Source organism: Balearica regulorum, chromosome 14 (assembly GCF_011004875.1).
Source record: "Balearica regulorum gibbericeps isolate bBalReg1 chromosome 14, bBalReg1.pri, whole genome shotgun sequence".
In the NCBI taxonomy this organism is placed as follows: domain Eukaryota; kingdom Metazoa; phylum Chordata; class Aves; order Gruiformes; family Gruidae; genus Balearica; species Balearica regulorum.
The window spans coordinates 14,253,320-14,259,319 of NC_046197.1; positions in this window are offsets into that span (position 1 = coordinate 14,253,320).

The window sequence follows — 6,000 nt, forward strand, 5'->3', positions numbered from 1 at the left end:
GGGGGAAGCCTGATGTGAACTGAAACTAGGGAATGTCGGCTTTTTCCACAAAATGTACAAGAATGTGCTTCTGTTGTCATCCTGATCAGCTTATTACCATATTTATAAGCAACGACTTCTTGCTCACTGTGGGATAATTAAGTAAGGAAATGGACTGGAAGATAAACCCGTCAATCAGAGTGGCACTGAAAACATTGCGCACCCTTCAGATGGAAATTCATGAGCAGCAGCTGGCAAATGGATACCGCACTTTGGCTTGGAGCACCCGCGGGGTATGATCAGTCTGGCAAGGACCATGGGCTCCCATGAGCCAGGCTTTGCTGCCGCCCAGCGTGGCTGGATGGGGAGCCTTCGGCACAAACGGGCCAGGGGCTTTCCCGGAGTCAGGTAAGGATGTAACTTGTGCACTCAGTCCAAGTCGAATACAAGCATCAAATACTACAAATTCAGATCTGCAACTTTTTCCACAGTTACTTGTCCCACCATCCAGCTGGCCTGTTGATGAGTTTGCTTCCATCCAATGGGCTTGACATGCTCAACTAGGGACCATTCAGACAAACAATGATGCAAACAGCCCTGCACAGGGTCCACCTCTACGTGAGCACTCATGGGAACACTACGAGTCTCTCCTTGAGGAATCCTGACCGATCCCTTTACTGACTCCCCTGAAAGAAGACTTTGCCATCTGCAACCCCAAAACCTCTCTCTTCCTTATACAGGGAAGGCTGCTAGTACTCATTTTTTCCTGGTGAATGGTTGATTTATAACTACTTTTAGAAACACTCTGTGCCCTAGTCTCAGTTTACGTTCTTTGCTGAGTCATAAACATAAATCAGAGTTGTGGGTGGATCCCTATTTGTTATTAAAGCACCTTATGTTTCTCTAAGCCTCGCCAGAGGAAACAGAAATTACTGGCAATACATTAAAGTTACAGTTAGTCTACTGTTTGCGAATATAATACCCCCCAGATTATTGCCACAGATTGTGCTGTTGTGTTATTTTCTCATTGAATAGAAAAACAAATAAGTTATAAGTATTAAAAAAAAATTATTGAAAATATATGGTAAGAGGAGTATTTACTGTGAAAAGCCAGACACAGGGGATGCAACCAAAATCAGAAATTCTGGTTATCAATAGTTCAGTCAAATGTTTGTCTACACAACAAAGTTTTCTTTCACTCAAAGTTCCCAAAACATTTTGAATGCTCCAGATGAAGTCAAACAATGATTGAGGTGATTATGCAGTTTAATATTGATATATGAATCAACTCTCATTTTTAATCCCTGGCATCAAACCCAAGACGTGCAGAAAACAAACGTGAAATGAGAAAGAAGATAAAAGGATGCTGATTTAGGAAGAAAAAAAAAAACCCCAAAAGCAGCAGCAGCAGCAATTGCCGCAATTCAAACAGCCTTGCAAAGATCCCATCATTACCATCTGGCTCAGCGGTTCCCAGGCTGCTTTACTAACACGCGAGATAAACACGTGGGCTGTGCTTTAGGGTGGCTGATCTTGGCCTTTCTAATAGTCAAAGGAGTCAAAGCTTTGAACTGGAGTAACTGAGTCAAGAAAAGAAGTATCAATTTCCAGTCCTTGCATCACATCCTACTGTAGCAGGCTGCCTGCTACCAGCTGGGAAGGGGGAAGTCTGCGCACAAAAGAGAAAACCTAAAAAAATCACCAGAATTATCAGTGTCTTTCTGTCTCTGGTTTCTGCAATCAATACAGATATTCACGTCACTTCTCCTCATTCCTTAATTGCTCCCCATGCTTTATCTCAGAGAGAAATAGGAATTGCTGTGTTGGATCAAATCACACAATCACACAAACTCCCGCCCTGTCTGACTGTCCCAGTCTCGCGTGTAGCGTGGTGTATCACACGTTAGCAGTCTGTATGTATTAATGGGTTGGATTTTACAAGGGCTAACAACTGATTGGAGATAGACGCCTGTGAAAAGTCTACAGGGAGATCTTTATTTGCACATGTGGACCCCACACAAATAACCTGAACTCTCTCAAAATACAGAAAAAACAATGACAAAAAAAAAAGTCATTGTAATACGACATACCATTATGCAGCTTTATACGAAAAGGTGTTTTCTTTAAATTCTTAATTGATGTGAAAGCAAAATGCTTTTGGTTTCAGTTTAGATGAGGAATAAACTGAGATTTGCAGACTTTCTGAATAAATAGGGAGTCCAACACCCATCCATTCTTGGAGAAAGCACAGAGAAGACACAGAAAGGCTTCAGGATGGGACACAAAAAATCATTAGAGCTGGAAAGAGGAGAATGAAAAGACTGACATCACTTAGCTGAGTGGGGAATGAGGAGCTCCAGGTAGTCAGAGTACTGCCTGGCCTAGAGGCACCCCATCAGGTGTGCCTTTGATCCGCTTCTATAGCTCCAAAAACATTTCAAGTTCCACGAAGTAATTTTCTACAAACGTGTGGCAGAGGGCCATAGCAGTGGGATGTCCCAGCTTTTTGCTACTCTGTTGGAGCATCTGAGCCCTCCGTGGCTCTGCAGTGTGGCCAGTCGCTGTGATGTGCCAGAGGATGTTGCTGCCAGCTCTGCAGATGTGTAATTGGAGGGAGAAGGGGATGCAGCAGCAGCTGCTCTACCCTGTGCAACTGGCTGGTGCAGGGGAACTGCATTTTACGGACACTCAATAGCAAGGTCTTCAGCTGAGCTATCGCTGTTAGGATGCTCTATTTGGGCAAAGAGCTTAGCAGGTTGATGAGAATCTGTAGGTTATCTATAATTTCTCCTCTTCATCGTTTAGACACCACAGAAATGACAGAGAGCTAAGGATATAATCTGAAACAAATGTCATCTTTAAAGAATCATCCTGTTTCCCGGGCTGGAAGGAAGAGATAAGAAAGATGATACAGGCCCCGTTACACTGTGTGTTTCTGGAGGTGTCCCATATTTAGAGACTTTCTGTGCTCATCAAGATTTTTGACCAAGACTTTCTGTACATCACAAGCACAGATCAGTGCTGTATTACAAACAAAAAGCTAGACTTCCTTTGTACTCCCAACAACGGACCCAGACAGAAAGAACAGCACACAAACACTGCGTCACCTGGCGCACCACAGAATTTGCAACCCAGCGTAACAACGCCTGCAATTACAACAAGTGGGAATGAGAGCAGATCATTAGCGGGCTCCACGCAGTCCTATAGAAAAAGCTGTGCAGCTTCAGTCACACGCACACAAAAAGAGCGAACAAAATTTTTTTAGGAATATAAAGATGCAGTAATTGCTTTAGAAATTGTATACATCTAAGTATACTCGCTTCAGATAGTCTGGGACTAGTGGGCAGCTGCACCAAGTCGTGGTACTGAAGGAACTTAGTGCTCCTATCAAGCTCTGCAGAAGCAGCACCATCCAACCTACAGCATCACACCACCTCGCCCACAGAAAGCTTCGATCGTCCAGCTACCAGTGGTCAGTGATGTCAGAAAAACAGCATTTATCCCATCCGAGACATTGGCATAGGAATCAATTTGTCTGAACTCGCAGAACCTGCAGGAGGGCTGGGACTGAAATCCACAGGGCAGCTCTCTGTGCTGCAGGAACTAAAGGAAAGTCCCCAAGGCTGAAAGCCCCGTGTACTTGTCACAGCCCTTGCCTCCCCTGCCCACGTCTTGTGGGAAAGCCCCCAAAGCTATTGCCATCTGTAGCAGCATGACGGCAAGTGGTACACTGAGTAAAACACAGGGAACCACAGACACTTGGAAGCGATTCAGGTGAACATGGTGCTGCTTTGTAAAATGAATAATATGCCACCAATTGATTTGTGAGCCTCACCGCTAGCAAAGCACTGGTTTCTTCTGGACACTGCGCAATGAGCCCTAGTGATGAAAAGGCAGGTTCCCATCTGCTCAGAGCTCACTTGCGTGCTAGAACTCCAGGACCGAGAGTAAAGAGAGAGAGACAACGTGGAATGCAAAAACCTGGTGACCTAATTCATTAACTACAGGCTGCTTTCAGCTATTTGACTATGCTTAGCTACATAAGTCTTATGGGTTCTTTTGTACGTATGTGCCTCTTTTTCCTCATTCCTGCCAAGAAAGAGAAGATATTTAGACTTCTTATCTAGTGCAATGATATCATATTTATTTATAAATGTTCATCCTTGAAATAAAAGGAAGGAGATGATTGCTATGCGTTTTAATGCCTCACCCAGCGCTTATGCTACAGCCTCATGAGTTTAGCTAGCCCCTGCTTCCAAGTCCTCCGGATGGTGAGCCACAGGTGCTGGGAGAGCTATCCCTCTCCGGCTGCATCCACAAAGCCATCCTGCCTCCTCCAGCTTTTGCAATGAAGCGTTTTCCCCCAAGAGTTGTGATTATGAAATGTCACCGTGGAAACAGTTGGAATATAATATGTGCTTGCTCGCTCTCCCCCCCACCCTTCCTCCCCTCCCACCAGCCTCCTCACTTTCTGAAGCTATGTTTGCTGTGTACAAGAAAAACCCTTCTTGCTCCCCTCCTCCCCCCAAACCTGCAAAGGGGAGTGTCTGTGCCTCACAGTTACCGTGACAAAAACAGATGCCTCGGAAAATATCCCTGTTTATTAACAGCTCCTCAGTACCTTGTAGCAATGCTAAACCTACCAAACTCAACTGGGTGTTACTGCAGTTACCAGGACTTCCCGCCTTCCTCTGCCAAATAATACCACTTCTGTAAAATGGCATTATAAAGCGGCTTTGAGCCAGCAGGAACTTGGTCTGCTGTTGCTATAACTGTCACTGCAAGAAAGCCTCTACAGCAAAGCATAATTCCCCATCACGCATCTCTGCTGTCCTCTTAGCTCTGCTGTCCTGTTCCCATTACCGTTATAATGAGAGCACAACACGGACACACATCTTGGTTTTCTTTCTCATGTCCCACCACCTAGAGGCAGGTCTTTAGATGATTAGTTCTTTGCGCTCTGCCTACATTAATAAAGCACAATTTTCCCCTAATCATGATTTCTTCCACGCTTCTCATCAGCATCACAAAAGGTCAGAGCTGTCCACCTGGGAGTGGAAAGGTCAGTTCACTTTGGATCTGACACGTGGTATCTTGTAGCTCCTAGAATATAATCAGCTCACTTCATATTTGTTTTGTGCGACTGCAACACTATAAAAGAGTGGGGGCTGTTCCAGAGAAATCGTCAGTGTCTTGTAAGGAATGTGCAAGCAAACCCAAGGGAAAATTTGAGCTCAAGAGAGCAATACTGAATAGACCCCTCTCTCTGGCAGAGAATGCTGGTTTAGTTCTCAAAAATCACATAGGGGATTTAGATGCCCATTGGTATTTGTTAAATTTAATTAATGGGAATTGCACATAAAAATCCCCCAGGCAGTTTTCAACATGTCGGGTAAGAAGGCTTCGAGGGCTGCATAGATGAACCCATTCGGTGGGACTCCTTCCCATCCACTGGTCATTAGAAGCGGTCCAAAGATACTCTGCACAGTCATGCGTACACGTACAACAAGACGATGTAGGGAATCAATGAATTCTCAGATTCTAGAGAAGCTTTGAGCTTCCACAGCACACATGTTGTTCCCCCATTAGCTTCCCAGACATCCTTGCACTGGCTGCAAGGTGGTACTGTCAGGGCTAGGGAAGGGGAGACAAACCGCAACTTCTGCCCTGCAAGAGATGGGAAGCCCAGGCAGGAGCTCCCCTCATTGCTGGCTTGGCCAGAAGGAAAGCAAGAGGATGTGCCTCGATGACTCGACCAGTTGGGAGTATGTGACCTTGTTATCTTCAACAAGGCTTTTAAGGTAACTACGAGATGCCTGTTGGAAGTGAGAGTCCCAAGAGATGTCTGAGGCTGATGCTTTGCAGTACAATGCTCAGATATTTTTTTTTTTTCCTTCAATTGCTTTGCTCCTTTAACAACAATCCGGGAGGAGGCATAGGAAATCCCTGAGACAGGCTAATGGACACCCCCCCTACCCTGGTCTCCAAATAAGCAATTCAAAGTGGCAGCGTCTCTCATCA